The 22,724-nt window shown below is 40.3% G+C and overlaps 1 protein-coding gene across 1 annotated transcript in view; it reads left to right on the top strand.

The window, feature by feature from the left end:
• The window catches only part of LOC116994716 (ADP-ribose glycohydrolase MACROD2-like), a 266,839-nt gene that overhangs the window by 149,483 nt on the left and 94,632 nt on the right, over positions 1 to 22,724 (top strand). The gene's annotated exons all lie outside the window — the stretch shown is intronic.

The following is a 22,724-nucleotide window of genomic DNA, read 5'->3' as shown; positions in this document are numbered from 1 at the left end:
CAGAGAATGGTTTGGGTTGGAAGGGACCTTAAAGCTCATCTGGTTCCAACCACCCTGCCATGGGCAGGGACACTTTCCACTAGATCATATTGCTCAGAGCACCATCCAGCCTGGCCTGGAACGCCACTTGTCAGGTTGGAACTAGTCTACAACTAGTTGAATGTTAAAAGGAAAGTCTGGCCCCAAGACTGAGGAGTTTGGGGTCAGTTATTTGACCCACAGAGGTACAAATGACAGAAATCTTGTTAGCATATAGGTACCAATATTTTCTTCCCATCCTAGGGGCTTATTTTCATAAATCCACATTTCTGCCAGGAAATTTAAATACCCATTTTTTCTTTGCCCATTGAAATTCATTATAGTGTATTTTCAGTAAAATACACAGCATAGTGTATATTTGGAGTTTTTTAGTAGTTACTGTAATTAGTCCCCAGCCACAGGCTCAGAGCAGGCTATTAGAGAAAGCATAAGCAATGGATCTTTAAATGTTCTTTAACTGTTGGGAAAAGGCAGCATATATTTCTGTGGTACCAAAAGATGATGGTAGAATTTTCTGGACTTAGCTAGTGAACAAATGTGACATATTTCTTCAGTGATGCTGCCCTGGATATTGCTTCTGCCATTTCTGTTTCAGTATCATTTTTTTAAACTGTCAAAAATCAGTGCTTTGACTTTTGAACTTAAACATACTTTTGGAGATAACTGATCAGCACTGGAGATTTCCTCTTTTTTATTTTTTGGTTAACAAAAGCCAGAACTTAAATTTTAAAAAAATTTAAAAAGCAGCCACAAACCCTACCAATATCCTTTAACCAGTTTGGATTTGGTATTATAGTTCCTTATCAACACTGGAGGTGGATGTCCACATCCTCACATGGTGACAATCTTAGCCTTTATGATCCATGTGAGGATAACCAGAATTTCCTGGAATATATTGGACAAACAGGGAAATGCAGTACCAAGAAGTTGTGAGAATTCTTCTCTGCCTAATTTCCTTTTTTGGACTGAAATTGGTTGTGGAATATGGTTCATGACAGCCATGCAAACCTCCATCAGTTTAAGAAAAATAATCAAAAGCACCAAAGAAAGCAGCTTATTAGAGGAAGAATTTATGAAGACACATCAGAAAAGTGCTTCAAAATAATTGAGAATCGTTTGAATATCAGATGAAATCACCATAGTCCTCAGAGAAACTTCAGAAAGAAGAGACAGCAGAATTTTTTTTTTTTTTATGACACATCATGCCTTTTCCCCTTGTTATGCTCTAGAAGAGTGATGTATAAATATTTGTTCTCTCTTTCTTTCACCTTGTGGTGACTTTTAGCAGAGTACTTCATTTATTTTATACCTAATTTTCAGGAGGTATGTTTTCTGGCCCCTTGCAAATGGATATTAAAATATTTTGGCCTCTCAGCCTAGTGCATCCATGTTACCAGCATTACAAGAGTACAGACACAGAAATTACATTGGGTTATTTTTTACATATTTTCAGTACCTTTTAATTATGGATGACTTCTCACCAAATGTCACAGACTTTTTTAAAGTGAAATAGAGCAATCCAAGTAACCTCAGAAGAGTGCTGTAGGATGCTTTTTAAGAGAGATAGTAATGGAATGACTAAAGAGATGATGAGCCCAGTAATGCTACCAACCAATATCAGTGAACGAGCTACAGATGAGGAGAGATACATCCAAAGCTGCAGAAGCACAACTAATCCATAGGCTGAGCATCAAAATAACCCCTGAAGTGACTTCACAGCCCTGGAACTGGTGTAAGGAGTGTACTAATGTCCTGTTGATTAAACCCCGAAGTTTAATCTTCTGTGTGTTCCTCCAGACTAATTTTTTTCTTTTCCCTTTCTCTTATACTTGATTTTTTCTTTTTCCCAATGTCCTCACTGTGGACACCACCACTACTTGTCTTTCCTGGTAGGGATGTGGTGCCGCATCTGCCTGTGGTCAATCATACCAGGCACTAACAAAGCTTAGCAAGCAGAACATTCAAAGTGGGGCATCTTAAAACTCTTCCATTGTGCCTCCTTGAGAAGGTGGAACATGTTATTTAGGCATCTCTCTAGTGCAGGGAGCTAATACACTAGAAAGACAGATGACCAGTATCAGGAGATTGGATATTTTCAGGAGTCCTTGGTGGAAAAGTTGGATATAAACCTGTTTCTAAGGCATGTCTGAAGGAAAATTACAAATGGAGGATGACTGTTAAGCATTTTGAGGTAAATTGGTATATTAAGAGTACTTCAGATGGTGAAAGTAACCAACACACTGAGGTCTGACTGCTTTAAAAGTCAGGGGAGTCACAAGGCAGTGGCAGAATTATAGCTTGGATGAAAATGGGGATGGAACAAGACTTCAGAGGATGGAGTAGTGCTGTGAGCAGCTTCCTTGAAAGAGAAAGGAGTGCTCTAGTACACAGCCAAGGATTTAGGAACAGTATTTCTTCTTCCAAGGAGATTTGAGGAGCTAGAAAGAACAAGAGATGGGTAAAAGGTAAAGTTAAATGAGGAAGACCTTGTGCACAGGGCAGCCCCATCACACACATGACTGTGCTATGCTGGAATGACCATTTGCTTTGGGCTCCCACCAAGGCAAGAAGCTGTTATCTAAACATCTGTAGAACATATATTGAGCATAGCAAGGAGCAGAACACTGCTACTTATAATCAATGCTACTTAACATGTAAATTTATTCCCAGAGCCAAAAATGTTGTGAATATATTTTAAGTTGATACTTCAAATACAGGCAGAATGAGGTAAGGAAGAGGTGATGTCATCATATTTATGGGGGCTCATTATAGAAATACGTATTTTCATAAAGCATACATCAGAGGCCCAGGGAGAAGGCAGCACCTTAAAAAGATAAACATACCTTAAAAAGATAAACATACCCTACGAAGATAAACCTTCAGCATGGTGTTTGAGCCATGCTTTTACTTCTTTCCCTTCAGCTACTTAAAGCCCACTAGAAACTGTTCTCATTAGAGTATCACTTGACAACACATCAAGTGGTTTGCTTACAACAATGGGACTTTAAAAGAAGCTAAAGTGTAAATCTTTAAACTAAATTAATACACTAAAGTTGTTAAGGTTATTTTATGAATACTTCTCAGTGAAAGGAGAACACTAAGAGGTGGAAGTTTTAACAGATAAGTGTTGGTGTCTGGAAGCTGTACAGAATTATTTAGCCTATTTAACCAGGTGCTCCTTGCACTTAATCTTATTTTCTAAACTCAGTCTGTGCCTAATATTTACCTGTAGATAATGAGGTAATGCTGTTAGATGTGGAGGACACCTACTTCTTTCTTGGACTTCTACTTTCAAGCTTCAGCATTCTAACAGCTTGTCAGAAAGAGACATCTGGAATGTGATTGATATTGGAGATGGCTGAAAATGTCTGTTACAGCATTTTTTGCACAGAAGATGGGGGATTTGTTCAAAATTTGTGGAAGGTATCTTATTTTCTTAGTTAAAAGCAGAATTCTTTGGAAGATGCAGCCTCTGTTTCTCCTTGGTCCTATTATGCCTCTGGTTTGGGGGCAGAGATTAGTTTTTGGGCTGAGAAAATTTACCTTGAGATTTATAGTGATTTATAGGATGAACCTGTCTAAAAAAAGACAACACTTTACAGGAAGACACTGGTTAAATATCTGTATGCCCACAATGTACACTTGCCTTTATTGCCATATGTAAGCATTTAGGAAACTTTCGAATTTTTCAAGGCTTGTAGCTTGAACTGATTTCATTTTATTTCACCATTTGTAAAATATATCTTATTCTCATTTATTCGCCTTTTCCAATCTGTAATTGTGCTCGTTTTAGTCAGGACTGAAAGAAGTCTCAGCACAAAATCATAGCTGTTCTTTTCATCAGTCCAGCCCTTCTTCTGGCACATTGTGCTGCCTTTCCAAAAATACAGCTCTCTCCTGCTCCCCTTGTGTGTCTGGAATAGTCTTTTCCTTTGTATGCAGCCTGAGCCCTGTAAACATGGACACGGCAGGAGCCTTTTAATAAATTAGCTGTTAGCACATTCAGAACTTCTAAACGATGGGGTGTTTTGTTGCAGCAAGGGAAGAATTTTCATCAGATCAGAAGTTGCTATCCCACTGGGAGTTGCAGCTCAGGAAACTGCCCCAGTGTTGTTAGCAGCAGATCCCTGGCATGTCAGAGATCAATGCTTAACCCTTCCATTGCCCTTGTTGACTTAATTGGTCATCCAAATGAGCATGAGAGAAATCCATCCATAGGCACTGGGCAGAGAATCAAAGAGTTTTCTCTGACAATGGAAGTCTCCATCCCAGAAATGCAAGCAATCAAAAGCATTATTTTAATACAATAACCTTTGGTACTGAGTCAGAACCACTGGCAGGAGGTCAGCATGGATACCCCATACCTGGTTTTATTTCCTTCCCTATGTCATAGGCTTTGCAGAGCAGCTCCAAACAATTTTCCAGTTCCGTTGGAGATGATGTAGTTGTTGGAAATAGATTCCTGCAGGATTATAGGTGTGATCACAGTGCCTGGCTCTTGAGACCTCTCTCAGTAACAAGTCCTCTTATTGATTTCCCTATAGATAAGCACATTTCCACTTCCATGAGGACTGGTTATAGTCTGCTGGAAATCCCATTGCTTTGGAAGAGAAAAATCCCCTGTTGCTTTCCAAGCTATTAATCCGTTTGTGATTACTTTATTTAAAATACCTCTGACTGTTCTTATAGCATTGTTCTTTATAGGTTTAACCACATAACCATCTCCTGATATTTGCTAGCTATTTTTGTTCCCTCTTATTTATTTAAACAGTTTGCCATCCAAGACTTAATTGATGCATTCAGATAATGGCCACAGGTAGTTGCTTTAACAAGAGAGTCACTGGAGAAATTGCTGTTTTAATACCAGCCTGGGATGACCATTTCCTGTCAGACTGTAAGAAAAGTAGTGTCATATTAGGGTAAACCTCACCACTTTCAGGGGAAATCATGGAAATACCAAGCAGACAGGAGTTTAGCAGCAGAAGACAGGAAAAAACCACAACTATTTCTTTGTAGACTATCCAGCTGTGTATTAGGTATAACATTCCTAGGAGTGGTTGCCTCTGTAAATGGAAACAGACTGGAAAACGCTGTATGCCTGCCCAACCTCTGCTCAAGCTAATGAGAAAATCCTTGGCCTGGATTCAGTCAGTGTTGCTGTTTTTCTTGGAAGGCTCCCTGGGCATCTTACATGGTATATAATGCACAATGTCTGCCTAAATATGCTTTATGAAGTGTTTTGTGTGTATCTGTTCTTAGAGATTTGGCATTGTCTATTGGGCTTTTATAGTATAGGCCTTGAAAAACAGCCATCCTCCAAAAAAAAGTACAAAAAAAGCAAAGACCCAAACAGCCTCCCAACACACCAGCTTTGGTAATTCAATACCACCACCCATTCCTTTGCTGTTAAATTGATGCCTTTTGGCCTCTAAAATCCTGAGCCAGACAAAAGAAGTAGAAAGGACCCCACAGCTTGAAAACAGAAGCTATTTTGGCCTCTAACAAAAGCCTTTGCTTTGAAAAAGAAAAGATGTTTGTTAAACTACTTAAGGAGTTAATTTAAAAAAATAATAAAAATGAAACAATTTCGTTAAAACAAGCATTGCAAGGCATTGTTTTTGTGTCAGGAAATTAAAGCATTAGCCTGTGGATGCTGATTCTGATGCAGATTCAGTGCTGAAGAAGAATGTGGCCCAAATCCTCCACCCTGGTAATCAGCAATGATATTCCAATTTAAGGTGTGGTTCTGCCCTTTCCTGTTTCCAGGCTTACGTGAAGAGAATCGGGGCAGGGGGTGGGAACGAGGAAGAATGTGAGGTGTGTATTCTGCCACCTTTTATTATTGATTTCCCAAAATTAGGAGTCTCTTTCTAATAGAGAGGAGGCTTAAAAGCAATCAATAGTGTTTATCTTACAAGGCACTAGTTCAAACTACAGTGGAAAGTGCTGTAATTCACCTTTTCCCTTGTTACTGATCTTCTCATTTAGTGCAGTGCTGCGCAACAGTTCTGGGTTTCAATGCTGTAAATCCCTTAATTATGCATTCCCCAAATATGTTAAAAATAATATAAAAGTGTTAGGCATTTCTGGCTTTATCTCCCTCCTCCAGTACTCATATTCTGTTTGCAACTCACTACAACTTAACTGTGTGATTTGTATTGGAAAATTTTTTTTTTTTTTTTTTTTGGTTCATTTCACTTTATTATGTTTCAGCAGAGCTGTGACATGCACTTAGATATCTTTACTGCAGTTGTTTCATGATTAAATCAGATTTGCACTGTAGATACATCACAATAACAAGTAAGAGAAAATTCAGGCCACCTTGCTTCGTTTTGATGAGCTGCTGTAGCCTGGCTTCACAGGAGAGAAAAAGGACCAAGAAAAAAAGGAAAGAAGATAAAATAAAGGAAAGAGGAGAGGAGAGGAGAGGAGAGGAGAGGAGAGGAGAGGAGAGGAGAGGAGAGGAGAGGAGAGGAGAGGAGAGGAGAGGAGAGGAGAGGAGAGGAGAGGAGAGGAGAGGAGAGGAGAGGAGAGGAGAGGAGAGGAGAGGAGAGGAGAGGAGAGGAGAGGAGAGGAGAGGAGAGGAGAGGAGAGGAGAGGAGAGGAGAGGAGAGGAGAGGAGAGGAGAGGAGAGGAGAGGAGAGGAGAGGAGAGGAGAGGAGAGGAGAGGAGAGGAGAGGAGAGGAGAGGAGATCAAAATAGCACCAAATTAGGGCAGATTGAAATTCTAAAATAAACACAGCCAGAATATAAAGGAAGTATATTGTTCTGAAAGTTATGATGTGGTTAAAAACTCCCAAAATCTCTAATTCATATGTATGTCTTATTTCAACAGAAATCATGTTTTGGTTCTTCTGATTGAAAATATTTTTAATGGCTACTTTTTGTAGCTTTCAGGCTTCAAAACCTGTCAGTGGCTGCATTATTTATTGAAAAGAACATTTTCTTTTCAATTGTACTGATGTTCACTGAAGGAATCCTGTCGGCACCACCTCCTGACTCATCACGGACCCTCAGATCAACCAATTCACACTCACAGGAGCCAATATGATTAAAGTAATTACCTTGCCAGATAAGCACTAATAATAAGTCAGGTTGAAACCTTATATATAGGAAGCCTCACAAAGGCTTCCAAGGCTGCAGGCAGGATCCTCTCAAGATTATTTTTGAGTTTTCTTGAACATTTTTTCTTAGTGAAAGGAAGGTTGGGGTAGTGATAGCTTTGTGACTGGAAGCTCCAGCTGACTGCAGCTCCTTGGCTTGCTCCATGCCTGGCAGCATTGCAGCAGCAGGTTCTTCATTTCACTGGAATTGTTCCCCAGTGCAGCATTCCAGGCTCCCGTGAAAGGGCTCTACAGAAAAGTGAAGCCAGGAAACACAGACCCAAGTGGCAGCACGTCCTGCAGCACGTGGCAAGAAAAGTGCAGCAGAAAAAAAGCCTTGTTTCCAGATCTGTTCCTTCTGCTGCTGCTTCACATCATCAGAGCTGCTTCTTCAATGTTCCAGGAGAAAATGACCCATCCTACAAAAAAAGATGGTGCCTCCCTTTTCAGTGCACTAAAGAGAAAATATCCATTTAGAGAGATTTATATACAAGTAATGGCAGGAGGAAAGTGACACATCTTCCATGGAGGCAGAAGTGTGCAATGCTCATCACAGGTGAGCCTCACCCAAGTCCCCTCGCAATTAAAGAAGCCCAACTGAGTTCAGTGTGAGCAGGTCACAACCAGAGCAACCTTGCAAATCATATTGGGGAGTTTCAGCCAGGTCCTCTGCCTCTGCTTTGGTGTTTTTCTGGTGTTCCTCAACTTCTGAAGAATGGATAGTGCAGTCTTATTGTTGCCAGCTCTTGTGATATTTGATGTTTCTCTGAAAGCTTGAGCTTTGAAGGCTTACAAGACAAGGATTTTTCTTTTTTTAAAGCTATTTCATGTGTGCTTTTAATATGTTCTAGTGTTTTGTTGTTGGAAAACACAGGTGAGAGCATGACCTGAGTTCCTAAAAGCTCAGAAATGACAAGGCAGAAGAGATGCCCACATTTAGTAGTTTGTGAGATGCTGTGATTTTTTAAGCTGTCATCATGATTAAGGCTGTAAATATGGTATTTACAGCTACAATATGTTTGTAGTTCTGCAGGCAGCATGAGCAGAATGCTGTGTTAGTCCCACAGAAGTTCAATCACTCCAACAGAATTTCTTAGTAGGCAGAGTTGCCTTCTGAGGAGGAAGATGCCATCTTCATCCTGCATGGTAACTAAGGAATAATAAAAGTCTTCCTCCCCCCAGGATAGCATCATCTTGCCATTGATCAAAAGACAGCTCAAACATCCCTTGAAAACTGGCATTTTTAGAGATGGCAGATTTGAAATGTTATGGTTAAAGGACCTCCATTATCTGTAATACAAATTCACATTTTAGAGAGTTGTAATGTAACCATATACAGTCACTGTGCTTTGACACTTGGCATAAAAATCACAGCCCTGGAGCAGATATTTTTATAAGAGAAGATATTAGAGAAAATTGATTTGACTTTTCAGAGATTTAGACATTTCAACTTATCATCACATTAGTGAAGTGAAATTTGAGTGAGTTACCAGACATAAGCATATGGAGCTTTGGTGGGTATGACACGATCCACAGCAAGTAATAATTTGGGTTTTGATGATGATGAACAATGTAAATTCAGGGACATGCTGTGTGAGCTTTAACATGAGACTACTGAATGTTGGAGTCAGGAGCTAAATCAGGTGGAGTTGTCTCCAGGATCAGCTCTGTGGATGCTCCACACGTACTTGCAGGTGAAATAAGAAGTAATGAATCTGAAAGGAGCTGCTTGACTCCATAGGTGTTACAGTCACGTTCTCTGTGTGATGTGGGAAAGGGCCACTAATTTTCCTTTCTGTGAGATCAAGAAATTCTGTCCTCTCGTTCAAAGTCTCAGAGAGCCAAGGTTGCAGGGAATGTGTTGGAGTTATTAAAAAGTGGTGCCAGATAGATTCACATCTCTTCTGGGAGTTGGTTGTTGGGATTGAAATGGTTTATCCACTGCATTTGCATGAGATATACTTTTGTTCTTTCTTTTTTCCCCCTCCACCTACAGCAGATATACAGCTAGTGTAGAGTGTTACATACGTCTGTAACTTACTATTATTGAATAATGTATGTATCTGGAATCCTGACAGTGCCATAAGGATTTTTTAACACCAAGCATTACTGAGACTTTGGAGCAACTGCATGAAAGCCAAGTGTCAGGTGAGAGGCTTTCCTGTGGGAAATTGCTGTAGCCCTGCAGGAGCCACACTGACTTGCACCAGCCCAACCCACTGTGTCACAGCAGCTGACTCTCCTCTGCCTTCCCTGCTCCTTCCCTATTCCTGTCCAGCTAAAATGAGATAAAGCTGTTGCTTTCCAAGTGGGAAAGACACAGAGCCAGGCAGAGCCGGAGCTGGAGCACCCTTCATTTTGACTATGGGGCCCCCCAAAGCTCAGCTTGGCCATGCAAGTCCTGCACAGCCACATGATGCTGGAAGCTGGTCTGGGATCTCACTGCATTTACCTTATGGATAAGTTATGCAGGGCAGCTGCCCCCCTGGAAAGGTTTGTAAGCTGGCACAGTAAACCCTGTAAAAGGTTTCATCTGTTCAAAGCCAGTCAGTTCAAATTCCCTTTGTATCTTTTTAAAAATCTCCAGAGTAATTTCTCTGTTTCAAGTGGCGAAAATTGGTCCAAACTTTACAGAGCAATGTTGACCACATCAGATATTTCCCACTCTTGTTTTCCTTTCTCCATTAACTGGAGAATAAAAAAATGATGCTGAATAAATACACCTATCAGTTATCAAGGGTGTAGTAGGGGAGTTGTTAATAGAGATGGGTGCAGTGTGTTACAGACAAGGTTCTTGAAAACTTTTTAACTCTGAACATCCAGAAATACTTTTACCAGAGAATTTCTTGGCTAGGTTTATCCCACACAGACTAGTTTATATTATGGATAGGCATGTGTTTAAGCAAACACAAGGTATGCATAAAATATCTCCTGATTTGAGAGCTGTAACAAGGACAGAGTGTATGACCACCAGGTCAGCCAGGAAGCTGGAAACATGGGGCTGACCCGTTCATAGGTGGTACTCAGGCCAGCTGTAAGTCATCACTGTTCCTCTTAACTAATCAGGAGAATGATGTAGTTTTATTGGTTTCTGGTTATTTTAGACTTTCCCCTGTGAATGTGATCATGGAGAAGCAATTTTGGGCAAGGTAGGGATAGCCAGGCTAATTTTTTTTCAAGACAGATCCAACAGATGTGCTTGTAGGTACAAAACATGACCCTTGTGAAAGCACTCTGAGTGAGCTCTCTTTTGTGAAGGAAAACTCATGGTCATAGCATCTCCTCAGTCACAAAGGATAGAGGGGGGGGAAAAACAAAGTCCAGTCAGAGGGGAATTAGAGGGAAGCAAATCACAGCAATTATAGGGATAGATAATGATGATACCATCAAGTTCTTACATAATCACCTTTTCAAATTATCTCATTTTCACAGGAGATCAGAAAATTATCTGAGATCTATAGCTCTCACAAAGATGAAAAGGAATGCCAATCCTGTGTTACATCCATTACGCCTGTTGCATCTTGTACAGGTCAAAGAGAATGAGTTAAATCACAGCTAACACCAGTGAGCCACTCTTCTCAAATATTTTGTGCAAATGAGGAGAATGCAATAAAGTGTTTACAATCTCTCTATGCAATGTTAATTACAGAGTTTTGAAGGCACTGTATACCTGGTATATTTTGTGAAGGACTTGGTAATGAATGTGTTGCAGAAAATTTCCAGCTGGAGTCCAAATAGGACCACTTAAAGATGTTTTACTGAACAGAAGTGCCAAATCTCTAGGTTAAGGTTTGGCAGTGAACCAGAAATACTTTTCACAAGAAGTGATTATTATGTATGATTCATACAGTGTATCCACATGAGTGAAAATAATACTGCTTAGCTCTCAGTGCTCAAAGTGCTTTTACATTTTCAAAGTGCTGTGCACACATTACTTAATTAATGGAATAAAGTAAGTTACACTTTTATGCATTTAGCATTGACATTTTGACAATAAATGGTTTTGGAGACTTTATATGCATCAGTGCATTTGAGCAGCTTGTATAAATTGTTCTGATGTTCTCAATTGTATTTGAGCAGCATTTTAGTAATTTAGATGCATTTTACCTTATGATGAGCAGATAGATAGAACAAAGGTTATCTGCTGATAGCAATGTACCATAAAAAAAGGCAACTCCTTGTCCTTTCTAGTAAATCATAAATCTGCTCACTTGCTCATGTTCTGCAACCCACAGCAGAACTAAACACACTGGTGGAAGTCAAAACCCACTAAGAGCCATCATTAGTATTCTAACTGCAGAAACAGAGATCCATCCAGAAGATGGATTTTGTGGAATTGGTATACCCAGTATTAGGCAGAGGGACTTGGTAAAGTGCTGGAACATCTGCTGGCTGTTTTCAGAGGACTGTCAGCCTATTACCATCTACTAAAATTAATTTTAAAATGATCCCTTAGAGATGAATCTCATTTTTCCCCTATCGGTCCTTATGAAAAGTGCTGGCATACTGTCGACGTTTATATCCCACTGGTTTGTTTTTTTGTTTTTTTTCTAAACAACCTATATTAGAGTTGCAATATCTGTGGAAGGCATCTGTCTATCATATCAAGCTGGCTTAATGACCTTTTATATGAGGGTATTTTGGCTGGATTGCTGTCCTCAACTCACAATGCCAAATCTAGAATCATATCTGCTCTCAAGCACAGACCTTCCTTATTGGTCCCAGCCTCTCACAGCTACAGACATCCCAAAAGCAGGCTCTGAGGTGCAGCCATTCCACAAGCTGACCCAGTCACCAGCTCAAGTTCTTGAGTTTCTGGGAATAAGTATTTTACATCCAATTTGCCTGACTTGCTGCTCATTGTTCCTCCTGATCTCCCTTCTGATCAGCAAGAAACATGCAGAGGTTGCGTTTAGGTCATGCAAACTCCTGGCATGGATTCTTCCAGGATGCTGGGAATCAAGCATTGCAAAATCTTTCAAAAATAGCTCATTATTCTACAGTCACTGTTTAACAAAAATGGCATTATTTTGTTGAACTCACCTGAGTGTTTCAGGCACAAATAGGGTGTACCTCTAGACATTTAGTAAGCAAATGATACTGAGTTGATCTCATTTTTGGAAGAGACACTGGGGTGAGCATCCTGGGAATGGAAGTGATTTTTCTAGCAGTACTGTAAATTTAAAAGCATCCTCTTATGTCTAGTTCTGTCTTTTTCTGGTGGCAAAAAGATTATCTCCAGCATTAGAAAAAAACAAAACAGCATTTAAGAAAATCAGCCTTTGTCCTTGGAAAATGGTCTTTAATAGCTTGCGTTAATGAGATTAATTTGATCTTTAAATGATAAATAACTTAATCATATAACATTTTATTCTAGGAGAGAGATTAGGTAATATATACAGAGATGAGATTCAGTACAGGTTTTAGTAGGAGCTATGGTTTCAGAGCTGTTTCAAGTTATGCCATGTGGCCTTTCTTCTTGGGAAGCAGGTCTCTTACCCCTTCACTTTGCTTCCACAACGGGAGTTTTAATCACCTCATTGGGTAGGAATTAATAACTTCTATACCAGTGTTATCTCTACCCCTGCTCTTCTCAAACAGAGGCTATATTGAGGTGCTGGGAGGAGAATTTGCAGTACATTGCTGCAGGTTAGGCGAGCACTTTTTATCCCCTGAAAGTGCAGCTTTTATGACATCTGCTGAATTTTTGGAAACCTCGATGAAGTCAGACAAAATTGGTGTCCAAGTGCTGCTGTCATCTTCCCAGCAGGGTGGGAAACATTTGGTTGCACTGACCCAAAGCCCTTGTGAAATCATCAGCCTTTGTATAAAGAGTGACAAATGTGAACATTAATGGAGGATGAAGGTGATAAAAGAAGTGATAGCAAACAAGGGAAATACTCAGTGGGAGTTTTCATCTGGACTGCTCTCATTTACATGAGGTTTGAGAGACTTCATCAAATCATGTATTTTGAAAAGCTTTCTGAGGTGAAACTTTCTGGGTTTTAGATGCTTATATAATTTTGTATGTGGGAGTCATCTATCCTCTTTGATGAAAATACTTTAAAAGGTTGAGTTTTAAACCAACTTTGTAAGATCCAGACAGATTTGTTTTTTCTTTGTTAGTAATTTAGAAAATAATGTGAAAACAGCTGGAAAGTATCCCAGCCCCTGGGGTGGGGTGAAAGCTGGAAGTATTCCAGGAAAGGCTGGATTGGACCTTCAGCAATCTGATTTAGTGGGAGACATCCCTTCCCATGGCAAGGGGATTGGAACTAGGTGATCTTTAAAGTCTCTTCCAGCCCAAACCTGTGATTTTTTTGGAAGTGTAGGAGGTACCATTACTTGGTCTCTCTGTGTGGTTTTAAGTTGGGGCTGTTTTGTATTCATAATTTTGCAGCAGCCACTGGGGTAATGGCAAGAAGTCATCACATTTCTGTGTTCAAGCATATTTTGATTTTTGAGTCTGAGCAAGTAATGCTGATTCTCCTGCTAGCCCCGGGAAGGAGTGGGAATTTTATCATTAGATATTATGTGGTATTGCAACAAAGCTGGCAAAAATATCAAAAGCATGAGAATTTTCCAAAGTGATGCCTCAATCCAGCAAAAAGCTGGAGCACAAGAATCTTGGGAATTAGTCTACCACAGGTTCAGTGCCCAGACAGGCTTAGGATGCTCATAATCATAGGGAACTTTGGTATATTTAAGTCCAACTTGTACAAAAAGAATGTGAAAAAATTGTTGCTGTAAGGTAAAATGTGATGCAAAAACTTGGCTTATGGGATCTCAACACCCTGCTTGATTGTATGCCACAATTCCATCTTACTCAGCGAAGCTCCACAGTGAGGACATAATGATAACTCTAAGTAAGCTGATGATTTATCTCCTCCATAAGGCATGGTTGTTGTGAAACTGCCTATCAGATATTTTCAGAGCGCTATCCTTCACAAGCCCTTATTTAATGCAGTGATATTTGCATGCACACCCTCTCTTCCCATTTGCCATTTTGTCACTGAGATAGCAAATTGCATTCATCAGAGCCCATTCATTCCATGGGTTTCGCTGAATACGGGATTATCTTGGCTGTCAGCTGCCCTATGACTGGGAGCTGTGAAAAATGGAGGTTGCCTTCAGATATTCCAAACGTGTGTCTTCAAAGGACAGTAGGTATTAAGCTGGAAAAGATTAATGGGCTTTGTGTCACTGTCTTTGTGTGGCATAGGAGTGAATTGTGCAGATTGATGGGTATCTTGGTAAAAACAAATGCATTCTTAAACTACTCTCCTGGCCCTTCCCTGACAAGTTTTAGTAACCATCAAAAGAAATATACTGAGACGTTCCCTTAAACCTAGGCTGGTTTTACAGGTTTTTTCACCTTTAGGAAAATGAAAAACTTGCTGCAGTTGAGAACAAAACCACATGTGGACGATTAAGGACTAGTTATTTTATAGCCTGTCTGTGTTTATATTGCCACTACAGGACTGTCACATCTTATTTGTCATATAATTGTGCAGTAAGTAACTGGGACACACAAAAATGGCTGGCAACAAATTTGTGAATTCCTGTGAAAATGCTGGTATAATTTCTTGTTTGAGATCCAGGTTGGTTCTTCAGGACAACCATTCTGCTTGTCAGGAAGATGCTTTGCTCACACACAAAAAAGTAGCAGCTCAGCACAAAGAAGGCCAAAAGGGAAAGTTCTACCTGCCTTTGAATAATATACTGCATTAAAAAAAAATTGAAGATATTCACAGAGTGAATTCTCTCAAAAAGAATAAGTAACTTTAAAAAAAACAATCAATGTATAAAGGAAAAAGAGTTATCAGTATTAATTCACACAATATAAGGATTGAAAAGATATTTCCACCAGAAGAGAAGCAGTGGTGTGCAGTGAAGCTTGTGAACTTTGCATGTGGCCATGTGGCCACATGATGGGATTTTTTTTTTTTTTTCATCTGTAGCATCTTTGGTCAAAAAAGAACAGGAGGGAAAAACCCAGGGTCCTACTCTACTTCTGCTGTTCTTGTTTCTCTGTGTCCTTGGGCACATCAAATCTTCACCTGGCAGCAGGGATCTATAAGAACTATAATAAAACTGGAACGCTGACCTGTGCTTGAGAACTATGGGTAAAAGTGGTTCTCCACTGGAGAGTTTTATGGGTTTTAATGTGTTTCAGTTATGTGGAGATAGGTTTGGGCCATACTGACATCTGCACTGGTGTGTCTGGTACCTGTGTCATCCTGGGAGTATCAACAGCTCTCAGCTCTTGAATATGAGCAGACCTGTGGACGAGGCACAATGTACAGGGAGAGACATTCTGGCCAAATTTTGAATTTTTATTGACTTTCAATGTTAAGTGTGTTGCTACTTCATTTTGTTTAAGAGGCAGGTAGAGGGTTTTTTTGCTGCAGAGCCTTATGTACAAGGATGCTGTTTGTATTAATATTTTAAGCTGGTGATTAATTTCTGGTGGGGTTTTTGTTGGTTTTGGTTTGTTTTTTTAAATTGCCCTCGGACTTTTAATTATCTATCACTCCAAGCTAAGTATGTGTTCCATCATGAAGTAGGATATTAAAGCTAAAGAAATAAAGGATATTTCTAATTCTGTTTTTTAACTACAGTGGGACCACCATAGAAACAATTCCACTCTGTGATAAGAATAAATAATTTTATATTTCATATGGTTTCTATTTTTTTTCCCTTCAATGGCTAACTAAGTAATATGATGTTTTAAGTAAGAGTTACTTTTTCACAGCTGGTCCTCCACAAGTATCTGCTCTTGATGCTATATCATAGGTCTCCATTAATATCATTACTTGCAAGAGTTTTGCAGTAATGTAAATTTTTATTTAGGCTTTTGCTTTGGATTCCAAAGAATCTCAAAATTCAAATCCATAAAAATCAGAGAGCAGAGTGCATTTCTCCCTGGATCGAAGGGTAACCCAGAAATGTCATGTTTGCCTGAAGCTGGGCTCATTTGTATGATTGCAAGGCCAAGTAAAAACACAGGGTGTTTTGGCCCAGGTCTGCAGTGGGTTTGAAGCTGCTCCAAGAGAAAAGTTCTTAAGGCCAGGTGAATGGCTTTGTGAACATCATCACACAGTTCGTTGATTGTCAAATTCACCATATCACCAGTATGACACCTCTGCCCTGCTTAAATCTTGTTCCGAATGTGAAGGCAGAACCAAAGCTTTCTATTTGCCATAAATACAAGATTGAAGTTCTTCTTGAGAGTAATTCTGCAATTAGAGACCATGATGTCGTGCCAGAAGGAGCAGACAGTCAGCTAGGCTTCATGCTGTAATGGTTTCTGTGAAATTAGTAATAATACCAGGAGGCTGAATTTTAATTTACAGCGCTATGAAATTAGTATTTATAGGGCCTGAAGCATTCAACTTGAGAAAGTGTGTGAAAACTTCTGGCTTCAACCATGCTGGTCTCCAGGGGGAGATGCGGTCCTCGCTGCTCTGTTTGGTCAGGCAGGCTGCTATCTGGACAGTTGGCCAGATGTTCTTGGTGCTCAGGAAAGGCAGCACCTCTGGCAAAGTGGATGACAGCTGCTAGGAGGCATATGGCAGATGGCTGTGTTGTTCTACAAAGCTGGTATTTCCATCTGTTGGTTGCAATAGGATTGCCAGAGGATCAGATCAGGCAGAGGGTAGAGAGAGAATCATCTACCAGTTCTTCAGCAGGGCAGAATGAGATATTGGTCTATGTATTTCTGTGTATAGTCAGTTCAGTGCACCAGCTCAGTTACAGGCAGAGAAGAACTCTGTCAGAAAAACAGAAGAGATAGCAAATAGGGTCCCTGAAGGTAAGCAAGAGATATGGACTTCAGAACAGAAAACTGAACCTTTGTCACAGAAATAGATTTTACATCATGTTCAGGGACCAGCTAGAGCACTTGCAGCCTGGTCCTAGAGTGCATTAAAAATCTCTTGTTCCTTATTCTGAGCTGCTCAGAGCTGAGATTTTGATTCTGTGAGAGCATGCCTTGGAAACCTGACTTAGGTTGCTTTGTTCTCGCTGGTCTCTATAAGGGAAGTTTTGCCAGGCAATGAAAGGTAACAGGGATGCCCATGCAATCATGGTCCAAAAAAAAAAGAAAATGTTCAACATTGTTGAATCATAAAAAGGCTCAGGTTGGGAGGAGCCTTACAGACCATCTCATTCCAAACCCTCTGCCTTGGGGGTCTTTTACTAGACCAGGTTGCTCAAAGCCCCACACAACTTTGAATGTTCAGAGCTCCTTTCTTAGCAATGTAGTCAAGGCATATTGATGGGTTCAGGGAGCTCTGAGCTGTTACTATTAAGGATATCTTTGAGCAAGTATATAACATTTAGGGGAATGAAATGCCTGTATCAGAAGAACTTGAATTCTTGAGGAGGCAAATGTTCTGTGTGGTGCTACAAAGTATAGGTGCCAATCCAAACATACTGAAGTAAATGAAAAAAAAAAATCTCTGTTTTGCTTCTCTGCGTTTTGAATTAAATCCATGGAATTTTGATAAACTAAAAATGTTTCTACAAGCTTCTGGTGCTCACTGTTGCCTTCTGACAGGAGGTCCTAATGGGATCAGGCAAGAGTGTTTCATGAAAGGGATTTGCTACACCTAGAAAGAGCAAAAAGCTGGTCGCTTCTCTTTGTGCTGTATTATCATTCATTTGATTTGGTATTGGGAAACATTTTTTGCAAGTCCTCATTGTTTTTCTCTCATGTATCTTCTGGTAAGATTTAAGTGATGAGGAAACTTCTTGTTGCATATAAAAAGCAGCCACTTCCTGCTAGGTAAATGTCTTGGTGCTGGAGACATGCATGAAGTACTTGGGAGTGCTGAGACACACTTGGGTTTGTTTTCATTGCAAGCTGTTATTTTGTTGGGACACAGAGTGGCAATGACATGGAAACACTCATTATGTGAAATAGTCTAGAGAGCCTTTTGGTCAGTGTTCTGCTTCAGATCTGTGTTGGATACATCCAGCTTGGCACTTGGGTATATGTACAGCTATACCTATGAAAGCATTTGACATGTCCTGTGGATTGTGCTTGGCAAAAACTCTTTGAAGCAATGCACAGGTGCACAGCCAGGCGTTCCAGTCCCCTAGATAGGGAAATGAAGCCAGGGGAATCATACAACCTGCCCAAGACCACAGCAAAAGAACTGAGATAAAAACATAGATATTTTTGATGCTAAAATATGTAGAGAATCATAGAGACATAATTCAGTTGAAGGGACCTTAAAGTTCATCTCATTTCAACCCCCTGCCATGGCCAGGAACACCTTCCACTAGACCAGATTACTCAGAGCTCCATCCGGCCTGGCCTTGAACACTTCCAGGGATGGGACATCCCAAGCTTCTCTGGTCAACCTGTGCCAGGGCTTCACCACCCTCATTGTAAGGAATTTCTTCCTCACATCTAATCTTAATCTCTTCTCTTTTAGTTTGAAACCATTCCCCCTTATCCTATTTTTATATGTCCATGTTAGAAATTGCTTTTTATATAGATATAAATTCCTACTAGAGCAGCAGCTGCATGCAGAGATGCGCATGTAAACATGCAGTGTCCTCCCACACACTGCAGTGGAGGGCAGGGTCCTTTAGCATGAGTTGAAGGTACCCTCATCATCTTTCCATCATTCCTGTGGGTGTCCCTGCCTAGCCTTCCATGGAGCTCTCATAGACCCTCTGTAGTCTGTGAGTGACCTCACCCAAGGTACAGCAACTCCCCAGTAAATTGAAAACTCACTACATGTAGAGTGCTTTCAAAGCCACCAACTAACAAAACCCCAAAGATCAAAAACCAGGAAGAAATATTTTTACCACTCTCTTTGCACTTTCTAAGGTCAGTGCTGCTGCTATTATGTGGTCACCTGTGCTTGTATACCCATATGTCATGAACTGAACACACCAGTGGAGATATTTTCAGTTCATGAGATAAGGCTGTATCCTTCTGAAACTCTGGTGTTAGGGTCCATTCTATTGCAAAAAATGTGTCCAAGGCCAGTCTGAATAGGGCTTGGAGGAATCAGATCTAGTGGAGGATGGTCTTGCCCATGATGAGGGAATTGAAACTGAATTACCTTTGTGGTCCCTTCCATCCCAAACCATTCTATGATTCCAAAAAAATAGTCTGAGTCCTGTGAGCCCTGCAGAAGTTTACTAATTCTTATCAGGTGCTGCTAACAAAACCACCTGGAAGCTATCTCCATCAAAATTAAATCAAGCCTGGCAAGGAAAGCAGGTTTTAAAGAAAAGGTAAGGAAAAAAAACAATCAAATGTACTCACAGCCTTGAGCTGTGAAGGTGCCTAAGTGAACAGCTCATGCATTTTAACTCCCTTCTTCCTGTGCTGCAGTGCTCTTGATTTTGGGGGTTTTTGATCCACCTATTCATAGCTGTACAGTGAGCAGAATTTAATCAGGCTCTGACAGGGCATGGTTGATTTTAATACCAGCCTTCAAAAAAGAGCTGTCAGTCAGGGATGAGCTTTAATACCTTCAACCTGGAACTCCTTTACAGTTCTGCTGCAGTTGAGTGGTGGTTGGTCAGCAGTGGAGGAGCGGGGTGTCTGCAAAAAGCTCTGGGAGTTATCTGGGCACTGTCAGGGGAGACTGCAGGGGATATTCCTTACCCTCTCTAAAGCGGTGGGGTAATGAAACTGGAATTTCCAGGCCACATCAGAGGGGGGATTTCCTTGTTGAATAAGGAGTGGCTTTTCTAACTGCGCATCCCAAAAATCCTGCTGAGCTTTTGTGGGCCAGCAGGCAAAGCAGGTTGATAGTCGCTTGGATTAAACCTTTCCTTATTGTAGCTGGAATGGGCATAATGAGGACAAAGACTACGTTCTCTACCTAATCTTATTTTCACTGGGATGTTAGATAAAATAGTCAGTGATAGGCAGAATGATAGATTAGGGGTTAATTTCAGATTTACTATCTGCCAACACATACTATTCAATCAGATAAATACAGGATTTCAGCTGTCATCACAATATCTTATGCATAGTTAAAAATAGAGCAGTTTTTCTCACATCAAGAAGAAGAAATGGAACAGGTTTATATATAGGATGTGTACAGTCAGGAGGCTAGAAATTTTGAAATAGTCAGCCAATTCTAGAGAGATTCTCTATTTTTAAATTAAGGAATTCTATGAGAAGTAGTAGAAATTCTCATGGAGAAGTTTCATCATTGTCAGCTGCACTGAACAAATAAAAGTAAAGGGAACACTTTGAGAAGGTGGACCGTACAGAATGAGGCAAATTTCTGTAAGATTTTCAGCAGAGAATATAAGACTATTTAGAGATTCAGAAACTTTTTGGTGTGGGAATATCCTTCCTCCTCTGCTTTATACATTTCCATCCTTGCTCTTTTGTCTGTTCTGGTTCATTGGGCCTATCACTTTTAATGCTTGAAAGTCTGCAAGGCAGAGAGTGAAGATGACAATCTAGCAACACCCCAGCAATATCTTAATCCAATTTTCACAAGAAATGTAATTTAAGCATTGCAGATTAAAGCCTCCCTCCTGAAAACACCCAACTTAGGCAGAACCAGTGAACTATAGAATAGTTTGGATTGGTTGGGACCTTAAAGATCGTGTCAAACCTCATGTAGGTAAAATGTAACACTTCTTGGCAATGACGCTTTATGTTACAAATTTGTGAGTGTGGAGATGAGTGTGGCTTTTGGGCTTGAGCACAGAACTAGTATTTGAGTTTTTAATTATATCCCTTTTGAGGAGTAGCTAATGCCATGCTCCAGAATATTTTTAAGATACAGCCTGGTTTGTTTATGAGGGATGCACGGAACAGCTTGGCTCTGCAAGCATCATATGGGCAGACAGCAGCAGGCAGTTTTCTTGCTGAAAAATCTGCTGATAGGCTTCCCTGTTCTGCCCTGTTACTTTCTCCCCTGCTCACAAACCTTCTTCTTCCTTAACACCAACATACCTTGCACCTTCAGTCTCATAGAGTGTCATAGAATCAGTAAGGCTGGAGATCTCCAAGGTCTTCACGTTCAACCTTTGAGTGAATTCCACTTATCCTACTAACCCATATTGTGAAGTGCCACGTATACTCATTTTTTGATTTCTAGGGATGGGAACTCCATTATATCCCTGGGGAACCTGTTCTAGTGATTAACCACTCTTTCAATGAAGAAATTTTTCCAGATATTGAAAGTGAAGCTCCCCTGGTGCAACTTGAGGCCATTACCCCTCGTACTATTGCTAGTTGTGCTTTTACATAGCTTGTCTGATCATTCAGGTTTTGTCATCACCTTTCATTCCAAGATGTCCTGGTTAGTAGCTGCTGGTATTTTCCAGCATAACTGGTGCATGCCTGCTCTCATCCCCCTCTATATTCTACTGGGCTGCACCAAAGTGAGCTCAAAAATGATGTGCTGAGCTGTTCAGCATAATGGTGTCTTTGAAGCCAAGGCTTGGACTTCACTTCTAAGACCAGCTGCAGCAAAAGGACAGCATTTTCTACTGAAGATAAGGGAAAGAATTCACATCCTGAGAGCACTCCTCTCACTGTTTCCCTGCAGGGGGGAGGCTTATTATTTTTCTAGCACATGCAAAGGCACTCTTGAGGAGTTCTGCTGTGACAGATTGTCCTATTGCCCATGGAGACACCATGACAGCATAAGACGCCAAATTTCCTATTGCTTGGGCTTCATCCTTTTGTGGTTAAGCTCTTCTGCACTTCAGAGAAAGAAATGATTACTGGGTTGCAGGTCCCTCAGCTCAGCTGTAAGAGGGTCTTTTTGTTTTCCACAGCACCCCTCCAAGCCAGGTTTTGGCTACAGAGGCATTTTGTTCTGGGCAATGCAAATAACTAACACGAAGGTATTGCAAGGCTGAAGTCCAGTGTGGGTGTTTTTCAGACTTAAAGGCTTTAGATTTCTGGATTTTGTTTTGTTTGGCTTTTTTATTATTTTTGGTGTGTTTCAGAAAAGCTTTTCACATACAGTGATCTCCCAAAGAATTTATTTGAACTCACTGGTGGGTGGTTCATGCATTATAGGCTGTTGTTTCATTGATATGCTCAGCCTCACTAAGTGGATGGCATATTAAATGTTTTATTTACCCTGTGTGCTACCTGTCATCTAATCAGCTTTTATGTTTCTGCTGCATTGTGTTTGCATTATAGTGAGAATAAGTGGTTTCATGTAAATTAAAACCACATGAAACCTTTTAAAGACATTTTAAAATACTAAATGGTTTTGCAAATAGATTTGTCGGACAAGGATTGGAAAAAGAGCTCTTTGCTTACCTATTTGCTCCTCTGTATGCTTATTAGAAGTCCCCACATGACTTTTTCATCAAACGTTGTGTCCCAGTTCTCATCTGGAATGCCAAAGTCATTTATACTGTGCTTGAGAGCAGTTTGCATAAACAGGAGGCAGTTAACAAAGAATACAATTGTGAGCTGCGATTGCAAAGGTTATATTATAAATTACAACACAGAAGTACAATAAAGTCAAGACATGCAGCACTGTTTTCTTGTTTGCCTGGAGCATAAAAGCACATTGGCTTAAAAGTTTCTTTGCTTTTATTGACTATTACTCCCAGTGTGGAGGA

This window comes from Catharus ustulatus, chromosome 3 (assembly GCF_009819885.2).
Source record: "Catharus ustulatus isolate bCatUst1 chromosome 3, bCatUst1.pri.v2, whole genome shotgun sequence".
Classification (NCBI taxonomy): domain Eukaryota; kingdom Metazoa; phylum Chordata; class Aves; order Passeriformes; family Turdidae; genus Catharus; species Catharus ustulatus.
Note: the sequence above shows the minus strand (reverse complement) of the source record. Positions and strands in the feature narration are given on the sequence as shown.